Below are 19,635 nucleotides of genomic sequence, written 5' to 3'. Positions count from 1 at the left end.
ACTCTTGCCACTCCTGCTGTTTTTTGATTGTTGTTTGCTTGATATATTTTTTTCCACCCGTTGAGTCTTAGTTTGTTTTCATTCCTAAGCCTAAGTTGTGTCTCTTGTAGGCAGCATATAGCCAGATCCTGTTTTTTAATCCATTCGGCCACTCTTTCTTCATTGGTGCACTCAGTCCATTTACATTCAGCATAGTTATGGATAGGTATGAATTTAGTGCTATCATTTTGATGTCTTTTTTTCTGTGTTGTTGACAGTTTCTTTTTCCCACTGGATTTTATGTGCTGAGTAGGTTATCTTTATATATTGTCCTTTCCTCATACTCATTGTTGTTTATTTTGTTTCTGCTGAGTCTCTATTTTTTTCTTGTATTTTATTTTGACGTGTAGGATAGTTTTTGTCCTTAGTGATTACGTTATTATTTCCCCTATTTTTCTAAATTTAAGCCTAATCTTTATTTCGTTGTATCGCTTTATCTTCCTCTCCATATGGAAGATCTATGACTACAGTTCTTAGTCCCTCTTTATTGTTTTAATGTTATCTTCTTTTACATAATACCATCGCCGTTTCCCTGTCTTGAGTGGTTTTTTTGTTTGTTTATTTATTTTTGTGATTTCCCTGTCTTGGTTGACTTCTGATTGCCCTGCCCAGTGTTCTAGTCTTGGGTTGGTACCTGATATTATTGATTTTCTAACCAAGGAATGCCCTTTAGTATTTCCTGTAGCTTTGGTTTGGTTTTTACGAATTCGCTAAACTTCTGTTGATCTGGAAATGTCCTAATTTCATCTTCATGTTTGAGAAACAGTTTTGCTGTTTGATTCTTGGCTGGCAATTTTTTTCCTTCAGCTTTTTATATAAGTCATCCCATTGCCTTCTTGTCTGCATGGTTTCTGCTGAGTAGTCTGAACTTATTCTTATTGACTCTCCTTTGTAGGTGACTTTTTACTTTTCCCTAGGTGCTCTTAAAATTATCTCTTTATCTTTGGTTTTGGCAAGTTTGATTATAATATTTCTTGGTGACTTTCTTTTAAAATCTACCTTATGTGGAGTTCGATGAGCATCTTGGATAGATATCTTCTCTTCCACGATATCAGGGAAGTTTTCTGCCAACAAATCTTCAGCAATTCTCTCTGTATTTTCTGTTATCCCTCCCGGTTCTGGTACTCCAATCACTCGTAGGTTATTTCTCTTGATAGAGTTCCACATGATTCTTAATGTTTCTTCATTTTTTAAAATTCTTTTATCTGATTTTTCTTCAAATATGCTAGTGCCAAGTACTTTATCTTCACGTTCAGAAATTCTGCCTTCCGCTTGCTAAGTTCCACTCCTCTGACTTTCTATTAAGTTTTGTACTTCTATAATTTTATTGTTAATCTTCTGAGTTTCTGATTGCTGTCTCTCTATGGATTTTTCCAGCTTATTAAATTTTTCATTATGTTCCTGAATCAAGTTTTCAAGTTTTTCAATTGCTTAATCTCTGTGTTCCTTAGCTTGTTCTGCATATTTTCTGATTTCCTCCCTGATGTATTGAAGGGTTCCATATATTAATCTTTTGTATCCTGCCCCTAGCAATTCCAGGGAGGCACTTTCATCTACAGGCTCCTTTAAGTCTTCATTTTGAGGGCTTGTTGAGGCGATCGTGGTCTGTTTCTTTATGTCACTTGATATTGACTGTTGTCTCTGAGCCATCTATAAGTTATTATATTAGTTTATTTTATGTTTGCTTACGGTGTCATAGCTTCTTCCTTTGTTTTTCTTTGATGTGCCCAAATGGGTTGCTTGAGTGAGCTAGCTTGATTATTTTTGCTTTCTGAGCTCTGACGTCCTGTCCCCAGATGGGTAGAGCTGTTATCATGTATATCAGTCTAGGAGTCCTTTCACTTTTTTTGTATGAATTCTGCTCAGTTGTCCAGGTAGCTGATCATCAAGTGTGTGGTTCAGACTCTGTCCTACAGTCTTAGAGGGGCAGAGGTGAGTGGTGTAGGTACTGGTTGCAGCAGGGGGTCACACTCTGAAAAATGCAGAGGGCTGAGAATAGTCCCCCACGTGTCTCTGAGGAAAGCCTGTCCCTGTTCCCTAGGGCGTACAGGTGGGTGGGTTCTGCAGATGGACCATGGGCACCCAGTGTTTTTGGTTGTAAGGATTGGGAGGTACCAGTTTTCCTTGGACTGCTGTCATGGGTGGCTGGGTAACCTGAGAGGAGCCACCAGTCCTTAGGTCCCTTATTTGGGTAGGTGAAGATCCTGTTTCATAGGCAAAGCAATGTCAGATATCAAACACCTACCTCTCCCCCACACAGCTGAAACAGCTGGAGTCTGCCTTCAAGGGCCTTTTCTCCTGAAATAGGCCCATACAGGTCCATGCAGAGGGACAAGTACTGAAATTCGACGGACTATTTATGCCTGGACAGGAGCCACTTCTATCCTGAGCTTCATTGGTTAGTGGCTCTGGCAAATTATCTTTTCCCCCAATTACAACTTTATTCATTCTCCAAAGCTGGGACGATGGCTCTAGGTGCTCAACAGGGCCTATCTCTGGCCCAGTGAAATCAGCCGCTGAAGGCAGCTTTGGAATGGGGGTGGTGGGCGGGGGGTGGGGAATGGGGGGGTGGAGCGCAGTAGAATATACACAAGTACTTAGCTTATGGCGAGTGCGCCATTCTTCTCTGGTTTCGGAGGTATGAGTAGGCTGTGTGGCTGGCTGCTCCTCCCTGTGGAAACTGTAACCAAACGGTAGCACCAGCCCTCTGCCGCCGCTTCTGGGAATGGTTCCTGAGGGCTCCCCACAATTCAGGTCCTGTAACTCCTCTCCGCTTCTAAACTGTCTCTTCCTCCCTCTGCCCCTCAGTTTATTTTCTAAGCTTGTCTTTGATGTTCAGGGCTCCTAGCTTATTATAAATATACTCGTTTCACTTGTTTTTTCGGGTCTTTGCTGCAAAAGGGCTCGCCGGAAGCATCTGTTTATTCCACCATCTTGGCTCTGTCTCCCTGTACATTAAATTTTGAAAAGCACTTCTCTGAAAGGGACAAATGAGAGTTAATGAGTCCAGTATCTGACTTATAAATCCAGGATGCTGCCAGATCAGATTAACTTGTGAAAAAAAAAAAACTTGGAGCCCTGCAATATCCCTTTCATTGACTAAAGTAATCATATTATTACCCTGACTCCATTTATTCACTATTACTCAGCACCTACTCTGTACCCAGCACTGTACTTGTTGCTAGGGACATGGCACCCAGCAGACAGAGCCTTTCCTTTAAAGAGTGGAATAAAAGAAAAAGGAAAAGGAACAGGAAATGACAATACACTGGGATAAGATTATGGTAGAGGAAATGGACGGTATTGTGGGATCACAAAATCAGGGGTGCCTATTCTAGATTTAGGGAGCAGTGGTGGTGCAGTGGTAGAATTCTCACCTTCCATATGGGAGACCTGGATTTGATCCCTGGCCGATGCACCTCATATACAACCTCTACCTATCTGCCATTGGAGGCTTGGGTGTTGCTATGATGCTGAACAGGTTTCAGTGGACCTTCCAGACTAAGACAGAATAGGAAGAAATGCCTGACAATCTACGTCCAAAAAAATCATCTAATGAAAACCCTACGGCTCACAGTGGTCCAATCTCTTTGTACATGAGATTGCCATGAGTTGGGGGCCAACTGGATGGCAGCTAGCAACAACAAATTTAGACTCAGTGGTGGGTAGGGGGATTTAGGAAAAATTTCAGAGAGGGGCAGTAGTTAGCCAAGGAAAAGTGGAGGTGATGTGGGCAACGGGGTGAGCAGGGGGCATATTCAAGGCAAAGTGAAATCCCCAGAGATAGATCACAAAATGTATTTTTGATAACTTCAAATAGTTCCATAGGGGAGAAGCTTGGAGAGGAAGGAGTGGAGTGGAATTGCTAAGAGAAGAGCTTGGAGAGAAATAAGCAGGGACCAAGCAGAAGGCCTTGTGTCTTTTTCTTGGACTTTTTCTTCAAAGACAGGGGAAAACCAAAAGAAACCTCTGGTGGACAGTGATTATTGAATGTCTGTTACTACTAGGCCTGGTACTTGGGGTGTAGATGCTGGATCAGATTGGTGTTTCAGAAAGATCACTCTGACTCTTGCTAATATGAAAATAAAAATGATTGAAAGTCCCTGGGTGGTACAAAGAGCAAATGCACTTGGCTGCTAACTGAAAGTTTGAGTCCACCTGAAGGTGCCTCAGAAGAAAGGCCAGACAATCTACGTCCAAAAAATCAGCAACTGAAAACCTTATGGAGCACAGTTCTACTCTAGCATACATGGGGTCTCCATGAGTCGGAATTGACTCGAGAGCACCTAATTAAATTACTGAAAGCTGACTATGTGCTGGGTAATAAGGGCTTTATGTGTTGGAATGCTTTTACAATAACAATACTTAATATTTATTAAATGCCTGCCCTGGGCTAGATGCTTTACTTGCACCATCTCATTTAAATTCACCATAACCCCATGAGGTAGGTACTAGCATTATTCCCACTTTACAGACTATGATGTTAGAGAAGGTAGGGACCTGCACATCCTTACACAGCTAAGATAAGAACCAAAAGAGACTCACCCAGGGCCAAGGGCTTCTAACGTTGTAAGGCAATGGCTCTTTAATAAAGTACAGTTCCAAGCCAGCAGTGCCAGCATCACCTGGGAACTTAGTAGAAATGCATATTCTCAGGCCCCATCCCAGATGTACTGATTCAGAAAGTCTGGGTGTGGGGCCCAGCATCTATATTTTAACAAGCCCTCCAGATGATTCTGATGCATGCTAAATTTGAGAACTACTGTTATAGGATTGTGTATTAAACTATGTTTCTCAATTTTCATCCAATAAACCTTTATTTGGAAACCCTGGTGGCGTAGTGGTTAAGTGCTACAGCCATTAAACAAGAGGTCAGCAGTTCGAATCTGCCAGGCGCTCCTTGGAAACTCTATGGGGCAGTTCTACTCTGTCCTATAGGGTTGCTGAGTCAGAATCGACTCGATGACAGTGGGGTTTTTTTTGGCTTAGTTAAGTGCTATGCATTGTTCTAGGCTTCGCTAACAATACTGGTGCATCACTTTGTTGTTATCGTTAGGTGCTGTCCAGTTGGCTCTGACTCATAGCGAACCTGTGTACCACAGAATGAAACACTGCCTGGTTCTGCGCCATGCTCACAGTCCTTGTTACACTTGAGCACATTGTTGGAGCTGCTGTGTCAGTCTCTCTTTGAGGGTTTTCCTCTTTCCGTTGACCCTGTACTTCACCAAGCATGATGTCCTTCTCCAGGGACTGATCCCTCCTGACAACAAGTCCAAAGTATGTAAGACTCAGTCTTGTCATCCTTGCTTCTAAGGAGCATTCTGGTTGTACTTCTTCCGAGACAGATTTCTTCGTTCTTTTGACAGTCCATGGTATATTCAATATTCTTCGCCAACACCACAATTCAAAGGCGTCAGTTCTACTTCCATCTCCCTTCTTCATAGTCCAGCTTTCTATGCTTCTGATACGATTGAAAATATCATGGCTTGGGTAAAGCACACCTTAGTCATCAAGGTGACATCTTTGCTTTCCAACACTTTAAAGTGGTCTTTTGCAGCTGATTTGCCCAATGCAATGCAACTTTTGATTTCTTGACTTCTGCTTCCAGGGGTGTTGATTGTGTATCCAAGTAATATGAAATCCTTGACAACTTCAGTCCCCTGAACACATGGTTCCCAAACCCTTGCCCTTGCTGTGCTTTCTTCTTCTGTGATGTCTTCGATGTCATTCCACAACTCATCTGGTCTTCGGTTATTAGTGTTCAACGCTTCAAATCTATTCTTGATACGATCTGTAAATTCAGGTAGGAGATACTCAAGGTCGTACTTTGCCTCCCATTGACTTGTTATTTTCTTCAGTTTCAGATTGAACTTGTATGTGAGCAATTGATGGTCTGTTCCACAGTCGCCCCCCAGCCTCGTTCTGACTGATGATATTGAGCTTCTCCATTGTCTCTTTCCACAGATGTAGTTGATTTGATTCCTTTGTATTCCATCTGGTGAGGTCCATGTGTATAAGTCACTGTTTAGGTTGCTGAAAAAAGGTATTTGCAATGAAGAAATTGCTGGTGTTGCAAAATTCTACCATTCGCTCTCCGGCATCATTTCTATCACCAAGGCCATATTTTCCAACTTCCGATTGTCTTGTTTCCAACTTTTGCATTCGAGTCACCTGTAATTATTAGTGCATCCTGATTGCATGTTCAATCAATTTCAAACTGCAGAAGCCAGTAAAAGTCTTCAATTTCTTCATCTTTGGCCTTAGTGGTGGTGTGTAAATTTGAATAATAATCGTATTAACTGGTTTTCCTCGTAGACGTATGGATATATCGTGTTACTGCCAGTGTTGTACTTCAGGATAGATCTTGAAATGTTCTTTTTTGCTGATGAATGCAACACCATTTTTCTTCAAGGTGTCTTTCCTGGCATAGTAGACTATGATTGTCTGATTCAGAATGGCCAATACCAGTCCACTTTAGTTCACTAATGCCTAGGATATCGTTGTTTATGCATTCCATTTCATTTTTGACGATTTCCAATTTTCCTAGATTCATACTTCATACATTCCACATTGTGATTATTAATGGATGTTTGCAGCAGTTTATTCTCATTTTGGGTGGTGCCACATCAGCAGATTAAGGTCCCAAAAGCTTGGCTCCATTCATGTCATTAAAGTCAAGTCTACTTTGAGGAGGCAGCTCTCTTCCAGTCGTCTTTTGAGCATCTTGCAACGTGGAGAGTTCATCTTCCAGCACTACATCAGTGTTCTGCTGCTATTCATAAGGTTTTCACTGGCTGATTCTTTTCAGAAGTAGACTGCTGGGTCCTCCTTCCTAGTCTGTCTTAGTCCAGAAGCTCAGCTGAAACCTGTCTGCCATGGGTGACCCTGCTGGTATTTGAATACCGATGGCCCAGCTTCCAGCATCACAGCAACATGCAAGCCTCCACAGTACAACAAACTGACAGAGATGTGGGGGTGCGTCACTTATAGTTATTTTAAAAATATGTTTACGTATTATAGTTAATGTATATTAGGTACGGCTTTAGCTTCTCACATCCCGCTTCATCAACAGATAAACATTTTAAGCCCTTTTATGACAATACCTTGTCCCCTTCTCGTGAAAGCATGTTCCGCTTCTGTGCTCAAGAGATGGTTTATGTTTATTCTCACCTCCCAGGGCAGACCTGGATGCTGGAGAGAGAAGTCCTTGACCAATTTACCCAGCTTGGCAGCACAAGGCAGAAATAACCTAGTTGCCTTTGCAGGTGCTGCATTCTGGGTACATAGCCAAAATAACAGTATGCCAGAGGCCAGTGGAGTTTAGCAAGACACTGGGCTGAGGAGAATGACAGCTCTTCCTTGCCCTTGCCTAAACTCTCACTGTTGTATTCTGCACCTACTCTACCTCTTTTCACTTCTCAATCCCCCAAGTCTCTCTTTTGAGATTATTTGTAGCAGATTTATTTATGTTGGGTTCTCTCTGGCTACATGTTGGATGAGTGATTTGTCTAATGACATGGATAAGAGCTGTACCCTAGATATGGGTAAGAGGTGAAGGGTAATTCTAGAAAGAGATGAAGCTGCTCTTATGATCTGCTTTGGTCTGAAGCTATTTAGGCCGCACTAGTTATTTATTTTTTCTTTTTAGTTTAGGAAAATGTGTACTTCATGTCATCCAGCCCAATTTATAAGCTTATCTGAGTTATAGTTGGGTCCAGGTAAAGAACATGCCCGGCTAAAAAGGAAGTGCAACATTGCTTCACATTTGCCGGCGCTGTGCCTAATCTTATTCAGGGACCTCATGGCAAAGGGTAGTTGCCTGTTGATAGGATTTAGGTATCCCTGAGTACCTTGGCCATAATACCATTGACATACCAATATCACATATCCTTCTAACAAACCTAACAATAAAAAAAAAAAAACCTAACAATAAAAAAAACAATAGGACAGATAATATTGCTCTTTTTGCCTTGGGTATCGGGAAGCATAAAATTGAGTGACCATCTTAATGCAGCTTCTTGGTAGTTTATCTCCCAGCTTTTTTAAGTCTCATTTATTTGTTGATTAGAGAAATAATAATTAAGCGCCTGTTCGATTTTGAATACTTTTTGGTCCCGGGAATACTGTGATGAACAAGCCGTGAACAAGGAAGGGGTAGGGGAGACAGACAAATGTTAAAGCGTGATGAATATTGTGAAGGGTAAAATATGGAGAATTGAGAAAATTTAGCAAAGGAGCAAAGGGACTTAATTACTAATTGTCATTTTATGTACTTTTTTACTGAAGTAAAATTTCAGTGTAGTAAAGTACATGGATCCTAAACGTACAATTCAATGAATTTTGACAAATGTGTACAACTGTATAATTAGCACTCTATCTTAGTTATCTAATGCTGCTTTAACATAAATACCACAAGTGGGTGGCTTTAGTGAACAGAAATTAATTTTCTCACAGTTTAGGAGGTTAGAAGTCCCAATTCAGGCTGCCAGCTCTAGGGGAAGGCTCTTTCTGTCTGCTGTAAGGGAAAATCCTCATGTCAGCTTCTCTAGCATTCTTCTTGGCGTTCCTTGGAGATCTCCACAGGCATCTTTCTTTCTCCTGTTTCTGCTTGCTTGCTTCTGTGCCTAATCTCCTTTTATATCTCAAAAGTAATTGGCCCAAGACACACCCTACACTGATACAGCCTCCTTAACATAACAAAGAAACCCTGTTCCCAGATGAAATTACATACACATGTATAACCATTGCTGTTGAGTTGGTTCTGACTCCTAACGACCCTCTAGGACAGTGCAGAACTGCCCTATAGCATTTCCAAGGCCACATCTCTCTCCCAGGGAGCCGCTGGTAGGTTTGAAGCACTGAACTTTTGGTTAGCAGCCAAATGCTTAACCACTGCACCACACACGTATAGGGGTTAGGATTCCAACAGATGTTTTGAGGGACACAATTCAATCCATAACCCACTCATGTTAATATGTAGAACATTTCCATCACTCCGGAAAATTTGCTTGTCTCCCTTCCAGTGAATCCCCATAGGGGAACACTGTTCTAGTTTTTTCGTGTGGTAGATTAACTTTGCCCATTCATAAACTTCATATAAATGAACTTGTACAGTATATACTCTTTTTTTATCTAGCTGCTTTTGCTTAACAAAGTTTTTGTTTTATACATGTTACTGCACATATTTGTAGTTCATTCTTTTTTATTGTGAGTAGAATTCCATTCTATAAATAATGCCACAATTCTCATGTTCATGGGTGTTTGTATAGTTACTAGTTTTGGGCATTTATGAATAATGCTGCTATAAATATTTTTGCACAAGTCTTGTGGGTGTACGTTTTCGTTTTTCACAAACGCTAAGGTAATTAAGTTACTCTCTGTGGGAACAGAATTGCTAAGCCATTGGGTAGGTACACGTTTAACCTTCTATGAGACTTCCAATTGCTCCACATCCTTGCCAACATTAGATGTTATTGCACTTAAAAATTTTAACTATCCTAGTGGTGTGAAATTCTATCTTATTATGGTTTTATATTTTCCTGCTGGTCAGTGATATGCTCATGGACTATTCATTTAACTTCTTTGATGAGTAAGGAGCCCTGGTGTTGCAATGGTGAAGGGCTTGGCTGCTAACTGAAAGGTTGCCAGTTTAAACCCACCAGCAGCTCCCTGGAAGAACAAACTTGGTGATCTGACAGCACATAACAACAGCAGTTTGGAGTACCTGTACCAGTCTTTTGCCTATTTAAAAAATTAGATTGTGTCTTTTTTAGGAGTTTTTTTGTAGCAGTTTTTAATATATTTTGAGTACAAATCCTATGTCATATATATGTATTGCAAGTATTTTCTCCTAATCTGGGGCTTACCTGGTCATTTTTAAAGGTGTCTTTTTATGAACAGATTTTAGTTTGGATGAAATCTAATTTATTTATATTTTCTTGTATGGTTTTTGCTTTTTACGTGGTACCTAAGAATTTTTTGCCTACTTCAGGATCACAAGATGGTCTATGTTGTCTCCTGTAAGCTTTATAGTTTCAGCTTTTACATTAGATTTATGGTTCAGCTCTTATTAATTTTTCCATATATTTATCCAGTTGTAACAGCGACATTTATTTAAAAAGACTTTCCCTTCCCCTATTGAGTTATTTTAGCATCTTTGTCCAAAATCTGTTGACCATAAGTGTGTGGTTCTATGTCTGCACTCTAACCTGTTCCATTAATCTGCCTCTCCTTCACCAATACCACACTGTCTTGATCACTGTACCTTTAGGGTAAGCCTTGAAATCAGGTAGGGTGAGTCACAAACATTGTTCTTCTTTTTTTAATTCACTCAGGTCTTCTTTAGTATCTCTGTGTTAGTCAAGGTTCTTCAGAGGAGCAAATCCAGTGAAGCACGTATAAAAATGGAGACAGAGATTTACTTCACGGAAATGGCTCGTGCAGTTGTGGAGGCTGGCAAGTCCCAAATCTGTGAGCCTGGCGACAGGCTGAAGACCTCTGCTGGCTCCTGTGGCTGCAGGGGCTGACAAAGCCCAAATCTGCAGATCAGGCTGCAGGCTGGTGGCCTCTGCTGGGAGACCACTGCTGGCTCACGGGGCTGTGGGGGCTGATAAATCCTAAATCTGCAGACCAGGCTGCAGGCTGGTGGCCTCTGCTGGGAGACCACTGCTGGCTCGTGGGGCTGTGGGGGCTGATAAATCCAAAATCTGCAGACCAGGCAGCAGGCTGAATACTTCTGCAGGCTTCCATCCCAAGAACCAGAGGTCAGGCAATGAGAGAGAGAGGGCTTTGCCCCAACATCCATTGATGTACTGGAGGCAGGCCACACCCCCAAGGAAACTCCCTCCTTCAACTCATTGGCTGCTCACATCAGATCACAAAATGGAAGGCGATTGCATAGTTTCTACCAAATCACGGAGAATCATGGCCTAGCCAAGTTGACACATAACAGTAACCATCGGTATCTCTCAGCCACATCTTGCAGTTTTTTATGTATAAGACTCGCATGACTTTTGTTAAATTTGTGCCTATTTTACATCTGCACATATATATGTATGTATAGATACATAACTACTGTAAATGGTATTTTTAAGACTCTATTTTCCAAATGTTTGTTGTCAGAATATAGAAATACAGTTGATTTTGTGTATTGACCTGGTATCCTGTGACTTTGCTGAATACACTTTTTGGTTCTATTAGTTGTTTCACAGATTCTTTACAATTTTCATGTACGTAATCTTGTTGACCGTAAATAAAGACAGCTTTACTTCTTTCCAAACATTATGCTTTTTTTTTTTTTTCTTGCTTTAATGCATGGCTGAGACCCCAAGGGCAATGTTTGGAAGTGGTGAGAACAGACTTGTCTTACTCTGGGTTGTGGGGTGAAAGTGTTCAACATTTCCCCATGAAGAAAAACATTAGTTGCAGGTTTTTTGATACTGCTTTTTATCGGATTTGGGAAGCTCTTTTCTGATCCTGGTTTCAAAGTTTTTATCTTGCATGTGCATCGAATTTTGTCAAATGCCTCAAATGTGTTTATAATCCTGATTTTTCTGCATTATTCTGAATACAGTGACTTACATGGACTAATTTTCAAATATTAAATCTACCTTGCATTTCAGAAACAAATTTCACTTTGTTATATTGTCCGTTTTATATGTTGTGAGCTCTGACTTGATAGTATTTTGTTAAAGATTTTTGTGTCTATCTAAAAAAAAGAAAATAAAAATTTTCTTTTTTTTAGGATATTGGTGTGGTATTTTCTTTTCTTTGAATGACCTTGTGAGGTTTTGGTATCAGGGTTCTGCTGGCCATACTAAAGTTGGCCAGTGTTGGGAAGTGTGCTTTCCTCCTCTGTTTTCTGAAAGTGTTTGTGTTAGATTGGTATTACTTCTTTCTTGTGCAGCCTAGTCCTCAACCAACAACCCAAGGACACCCACCCCAACTTTTTTCCCTCCTCCTCCATCCCCAATTTTCTCCTCTCTGATACCCTGCCCTGCAAATTTTAGTTACATCTTCAGCCCTAAAATCTCACCTCTGTCTCCTTAGCATAACAGCACATTGCTCTCAGCTTTTATTTCATCTTCCTGCAGCATGGTCAGGAAAATGCTGCTAGGTGGAGAGTCAAGGTGAATATGGGACAAAGCTCATGTGTTTCCTTTCCCCCAAGGATTACAGTCTTGCATTACCTGTTGAAAATGACTGAAAACTGTTGCCTCGTATGTTTTATCCAGTTTAATACCTATTTACTGTGGGAGGATAAGTCCAATACCAGTTACTGCAAAATGGCTTAGGGCACTCTGGAATAAATCCATCTATCTAGATATAGAGATAGAAATTCATATACCTATATCTATCTCTATACCTATATCTCTATATCTATATCTCTATCATCTATATCTATATCATAGAGATAGAGATAGATAGATCTATATAGAGATCTATATCTCTATATAGATCTATATGTAGATATATATCTCTATAGATCTATATCTAGATATAGAGATACAAATACAACTTATAACTTAAAATACTTTTGAATAGCACAGTATCTCAAACGATACATTTAATCCTGCCATATAACAGCAGGCCATCAATGATATCAAGGACCTGTATACTTTTGTGGAAACTCTGGTGGCATAGTGGTTAAGTGCTTTGGCTGCTGACCAAAAGTTTGGCAGTTCCAATCCAACAGGTGCTCCTTGGAAACCCTATGGGGCAGTTCTACTCTGTCCTATAGGGTCACTATGGGTTGGAATTGTCTCCATGGCAACAACTTTGGTTCTTTTTAAATATACTTTTACTGTCTTTTGCCTTTGCTATCCTCTTATGTATCATTTTTTTGAACATTAGTTTTTTGTCTCTTGGTTGCAAGATGTCTGCTGCTGCCGCAGACATTACATCCTCACGTAGCTGTGTTCAGGGCAGTAAGAAGGAATAGGCCCCTTTGCCATCTATAGTTTAATCAGGGATCAAAATACTTACCATACCCAAAGTCCTCCTAGTAGACTTCACTTTCAGTTTCTCTGTTCAGAACTGGGGCACACCTGAACCAGTCTCTAGCAAAAAAGGCAATGGATTTTCAATTTGGTTTAGGGAAATCATGATTCAACCCCTGAGGCAAGCTGGAAGGCCCGCCTTCTCTGTGCATTTTGTTGCCTGGACAAATTCAAGGTTTTATAAACTGAGAAGAAAAACAAGTGGTTGTTGGGATTAGCAACCAATAGTATCTGCCACAATAAGCCTTCTCAACTCAGTTTTAGACTTTTGAGAAACTTACATTACAAATAATAAAAGAACTTGCTGTGTTCCACATCTTGCTTCACCTGCCCAATCATAGAAGACAAACTTATCCTCCTACAATGCAGATCTGACCATGCTACAACTTTGTTCGAAAATTTCGCTGGCTACCTGTCGTTAGAAAACAAACTCCATAACATTGCATTCCATGCCTTTCTGAAATTGGCTTCAAGCTGCCTTCATAATATTACCTTTCAGTGCACCTCCTTCCACCTTTGTTAGAAAAAAACTTTGCCCTTCCTCTGACATGCTATGTATTCATGTGTCTGTTATTGCAGCAATGCCTTTGCCGTTCTTATTTGCCCTCCAATCCAATCATCTTTCAAGGTCCAGCTCAAATACCAGCTCTTCCATGATGCCACCAACAATAGTTCCTGGTGGCAATTAATGTCTGTGATCTCTGTGCTCCTACTCTACTTCCCATTCTCCCTCTGGGCTTTGTCACCCTATGTTGTCTAGCACAGGGATGACAGATACATACCTGTCTGAGTTTCCTAGTGCTGCTATAGCACAGATATCACAGTATGTGGCTTTAAAGAACAGAAATTTCTTTTCTCACCGTTCTAGAGGCTAAAAGTCCAAATCAGGGTCTTGGCCATATTGATTCCTTCCTTATTTGCAGCCCCGGGCATTCCGTGGTTCCTTGGTGTTTCTTGGCTTGTGGATAATCCTCACATGACCTCTGTCTTTCCCTGTGTGTGTATGTCTCTGTGTCTGTTCTGGTCTTTTTATAACTCAGAAGTGATTAGGTTTAGGACCCACCTACTCAATGCTCTAAAAAAAAAAAATTTTTTTTTTTACATTTTTTTCTAGTATGACTCAATAATGTAACAAAAGAAAAGCCTGATTTCCAAACAGGGTCACAATCCATAGGTGTAGAGCCAGGAATTTAGCACATATTTTGGGGAACACAATTCAGTCCATAACAGCACTGAAGCCATGGATCCCCATTTGTGAGCCTACGGCAGACATTATTAAACCCTTAAAACCCATTGCTGTCGAATCGGTTCTGACTCATAATGAACCTCTAGGACAGAGCAGAACTGTCCCATAGTGTTTCCTAGGCTGTAATCTTTATAGAAGAAGACTGCTCTGTTTTTCTGCCACAGAGCAGCTGGTGGGTTCGAACGAGAGACCCTTCGGTTAGCAGCTGAGTGCTTAACCACTGCACCACCAGGGTTCCTTATTAAACAATTACAGCGTGATTTTCCACGGAGCCTAAATGCACTTTCAAATACTGTCTCAGGATAGTGCGGCTCCTGACAGTTATACCCAGTCAATTAAATGAAATCTGCATTCCACCTGTGGCTGAATTTATGAGTTTGTTCGTAACAAAACATTAATGCTATGGTTGGTTGAAGTGAATTTCACTGCGTAGATTCCAAGGGTGGTTTCCACCATGGTCTGAATTTATGTGGTGAGGTAGAAAGTTAGATGATAGCATTGTAGCATGTGAAGTCGCTGACCACACCGAAGAAATCTGTTAGTAAGAGCAATAATACCTTGCCAGTCTCTCAGGCCAATTTTATTTTCTTCTCAAGTAACCAATCAGGAGACCTTGTTATTTTCTTAGTTTAGAATCCAAGAATCAGATGAAGGTCTACATCAACTGAGTGTGAGGCCATGCCCTGGGAATCCCATAAGCCGAGGAAAGGAGTGAGAGAACTTCTGAATGTCACATTCCATTTCATTATTGTGGGGCAAAATTTCAGTAGACATTGCTGTAAGTTTTTCCCCCAGGAACAGCAGGTATCTTCAACAAATACGACGCTTTCAACCATACAGACATACTTCTGGCTAATGTTCAGGAGTCAGTTTGGGAAATAACAGTCAGCAGGAGTTTCTTTTTTAAAATATTTTATTGAGCTTTAGGTGATGATTACAAAGCAAAATAGTTTATCTTTCAAGGATTTGTACACAGAATGTTCGAAGACATTGATCTCAGTCCCCGCAGTGTGTCAGCACTCTCCCCATTTCTGCCCTGGGGTCCCTGTTACCTTTCGTCAGATTTTCCTACCCCTTCCACCTTATCTTTCATTTTGGGCACGTTACCCTTTTGGTCTCCTATAATTAACTGTTCAAAAGAGCTTGTTCCTCTCATGTGTTATTATTTATTTTGTAGGCCTGTGTATTGCTGAAAGGTGGTCTCTGGGAATGGCTTCAGTTCCATCTTAGCAGGGTGTCTTAGGGCCGCAGTCTTGCGGTTCCTCCAGTCTCTATAAAACCAGTAAGCTGGTCTTTTTTCTGGGTTTGGTTTTTGTTCTACGTTTTTCTCCCGCTCTGCCCGGGACCCTCTCTTGTGATCCCAGTCACAGCAGTCAGTAGTGGTAGCTGGGCACCATCTAGTTCTTGTCTCAGGGTCATGTCGGCTGTGGTTCGTGTAGTAGGAGTTTGTTTGAATATTACGTCAGTTTTGAATGTTTATCTATTTCTTCGGAAACATTGTAAGGCTATGTTGTCAATTACATTGGCCGTTAGGTACATGTAGTTATTTAAATCCAAATTAATTAAAATGAAATAAAATAAAAAATTTAGTTCCTCCGTCACACTAGCCACATTTCAAGTGCTCAGTTAGCTGCATGTGACTAGTGGCTATTATGTGGGACAGAGCAGATAGAGAACATTTCCATCATTACGGAAAGTTCTAGCGGACAACATTGTTTTAAGGCCTCTTGTAAAAGACTTGACCTCTTTGCCCTATAGTTTAGGGTTTTAGAGAATCATGCACCAATTATACTATTTGGTATTATCATTATTGATATCATGTTGTTAGTATATCTACGTTTTCTTCTCCCAAGTATGTAATTTTCCCCTCTGTGGCCTTTCTGTTTAATGTCTCATTTGAAAAAACATCAAAGAAATATTTATTCCCCATAGTTAGAAGCATATGTGGTAAGCAATATCCTGTTATCTTTTGTTGTTTGTTTGTGGTGGTTAATATCTTCCCTGATCCATATAAGTTCCTTTTGCAACCCTCTGCATGCTAAGTTGGTTATGTCCTGTACAGTTGTTTGAATTTAAATGGCTCACAATTTTGTGTCATTAGGGAAGATGTAGGGAATTCAATCATTAAAGGAAGGGACTACTGGGAAATCAATGTGCCTTAATGCCCCTGACCTATGACATTTTTATTCTTGCTTCTTCTCCCATATTAAATAAAAACTATTGTATATAGAGAGGTGCATTAAAAACAGGTCACACAATTCAATATGGCTAAAGCTTCCACAGTAGTTTTAAATGAGGCTCATTTGAAATGACTCAGTCTTGGTTATGGTGGCTATTCAATATAACCGTCTTTCTTGTTACAGCTCAAAGCCATATGTTCATTTCATTTATTCCTATGGAGACAGGATTAAATGTTTTTCAGAATTTTGAGAAAGGTGACATATGAACAAACAAAAACAAAATGTATTGTAGGATTGCATGCGAGACAAAACTTAATCTTTATTTCTATCCATATAATTCCACAGATTGCCTTTCCTTGTAATTTCCTACTAAGACACCTCTTTGAATAATGTCTGGACCTGGCTGTTTAGTATTCACATATTCTCTTTATCTACATGATGCTGAGGCTAAAAACGTGGTATACATTTGGAATAAATGAACTAAAAATTTTCCTTTCTAGTTCCAGCTTGTAAAGTGAATCCCTCTCCTGAATTTGAATCCCAGCTCCTCCACTCCTGGCCGTGTGGACCATGTAAGTTCCTGAACACTGCCCACTTCAGCTTCTCCATCTGTCAGATGAGTTCCATTTGCACATCTCCTTCATTGGATTGTTGTGAGGATTCATTAAAAACATCCACCATTCCCTTAAAACAGCTCTATTTTCAAAAATTTTATTGTGGTAAAATATATATGACACAAAACTTGGCACTCTAACCACTTTTTAAGAGTCCAGTTCAGTGACATTAATTACATTAACCATGCTGTGCCATCCCCATCACCATCCACTTTTAGAACTTTTTCACCACCTGGAACAGAAACTCAGTATTCATTAAGCAATAACCCCCCATTCCTCCCACCCCAGCCCCTAGTGACCACCAGTATACTTTTGTTTCTATGTGTTTGCTCGTTCTAAATACTTCATAGAAGTGAGATCATACAACATTTTTGTGTCAGACTTCATTTCACTTAGCACGATGTTTTCAAGGTTCGTTTATGTCACAACATGTATCAGAACTTCATTTCTTTTTATAGCTTCATATTATTCCCTTGCCTAGAGATGTGGATTAATATAGCTCTGTGTTTGGGGAGGAGCCCTTTTGGTGCAGTAGTTAAGACCTATGGCTGCTAACCAAAAGGTTGCCAGTTCAAATCCACCATCCGCTCCTTGGAAACCTTATGGGGCAGTTGTACTCTGTCCTATAGGGTCGCTATGAGTCAGAATTGAATCAACTCCATGGCAATGGGTTTTTAGCAATGGGTATGTTTGCAGAGGAACCCTGTTGGCACAGTGGTTAAGAGCTTGGTTGCTAACCAGAAGGTTGACAGTTCGAATTCACCAGCTGCTCCTTGGAAGCCCTATGGGAGTGTTCTGCTCTGTCCTATAGGATTGCTGTGAATCGGAATCGACTCAGTGGCAATGGGTTATGTTTGAGGAAGGAGTCCTGATGATGCAGTGGCTAAAGCACTTGGCTGCTGACCGAAATGTTGAGTGATTCAAAGTTACCAGCCACTCTGGGGAAGAAAAGTTACAGCAGCCTGCTTCTGTAAAGCAGCCTTGAAAACCCTACAGTGAGTTCTGCTCTGTCCTGTAGGGTCGCCATGAGTCGGAATTGAGTGGACAGCAGTGGGTTTGGTTTGTTTTTTTGGCATGTGCAGTAATTACCGATAAGGAACCTGCCATTTTGCTGTTTGTTTTCTATGTGTCTTATACCTGTTTTGTCCTCATTTCTTTCTACACGGCCATATATTCTGTTGTTATTTTTTACAGTAAACAATTTTGATTCCCTTCTTATTTCCTTTTGTGTAAATTTTTAAGATATTTTCATTGTGATTACACTAATATCCTAAATGTATAACAATCTAGTTTTAATTGATACCAATTTAACTTCAATAACATAGGAAAATTCTCTTCCTATACAGCTTCACTGCCCCTTGATTTTGTTGCCACAAGTTATATTTTTATAAATTATATGTCCAAAAACATAAATTTATAGTTATTTTTAATGTATCTTCTATGTCATGGGAGACATTAGAAGTTTATTAGCCAAAAATACAATATAACTGGCCTTTATAATTACCTGTGGACTAATTTCTTCTTGGAACCTTTGATTTCCTTCATTCTCTTCTACTCCATACGAGTAGAGACCAACAATCGTATCTTAGATCGCTGTTGGCAAGCTTTTAAGACCGCAGATACTACTCACCAAACTAGGATGTAGAACATTATCTTTGTGAATGCCAATTGACTGAGTCATCCCTCGAAACTATGATTCCAAGCCTTCTAATCCAGTAAACCAATTCTGTGAGTTGTTTGGTTATGTCTAGGAAGCCTCTGTAATGGTGTCTCCCATATGGTTTGTTATATGTGTGGATATACATAACAACACACAAAGGTGTATATGCAGATGCCCACAGATACACCTATACAAGTGCATGCATTTACTCGCATCTGCCCTCCTGTATACGTATGTGCACCTGTATCTACCTACGTAACCACACACATATCGTTTGGTTATTTTTACTGTTTGTTGCAAAATTGTATATGTTACAGTTTTTACCAAAATTGGCCCTTTTTCTCTAAATGTACTTCTTAGTGTCTTTATTTACCTTGGTCAAGACTTCACCCATATTTGGGACTGTCTTTCCCATCACCAAAAGTAACAAGTGTCTACTATGTAGAAAGTGATTCCCCTTCCCTCTCCCTCCAGTCCTGGTGAGCAGCATCAACTTTGCTTTCTGTGTTTATATCTATTCTTGACTTTTTATAATAGTGGGAGCATAAAATATTTGTCTTTTTGTGACCGACTTATTTCACTCAGCATAATGTCCTCCAGATTCATCCAAATTATAAAAGGTTTGCAGACGCCTCTTGATTCTTCATAGTTGTGCAGTATTCCATTGTATGTATGTACCACAATATGTTTATCCGTTTCTCTGTTGATGGGCGCTTAGGTTATTTCCATCTTTTTGCTATTGTGAATAACGCCGCGACGAACATGGATGTGCATATATCTATGCATGTCACTGCTTTTATATCTCTAGGATATATACTTAGGAGTGGGATTGTTAATTATAAGGTATTTCTATTTCTAGCTTTTTGAGGAAGCACCATGCTGTTTTCCATAGTGCTTT

At 40.2% G+C, this 19,635-nt stretch overlaps 1 long non-coding RNA gene across 2 annotated transcripts in view; it reads left to right on the top strand.

Moving 5' to 3' along the window:
• LOC111747638 (uncharacterized) overlaps positions 1-19,635 on the top strand; it is a 93,031-nt gene that overhangs the window by 40,714 nt on the left and 32,682 nt on the right. The window contains exon 4 of one of the 2 annotated variants that reach the window (XR_010319495.1): positions 16,964-17,035. The exons of the other annotated variant lie outside the window; for it this stretch is intronic. This is a non-coding gene — a long non-coding RNA (uncharacterized LOC111747638). The remainder of the gene's footprint in view (positions 1-16,963; positions 17,036-19,635) is intronic. 2 annotated transcript variants of the gene reach the window in all.

Source organism: Loxodonta africana, chromosome 26, assembly GCF_030014295.1.
Source record: "Loxodonta africana isolate mLoxAfr1 chromosome 26, mLoxAfr1.hap2, whole genome shotgun sequence".
Taxonomy (NCBI): Eukaryota; Metazoa; Chordata; class Mammalia; order Proboscidea; family Elephantidae; genus Loxodonta; species Loxodonta africana.
Note: the sequence above shows the minus strand (reverse complement) of the source record. Positions and strands in the feature narration are given on the sequence as shown.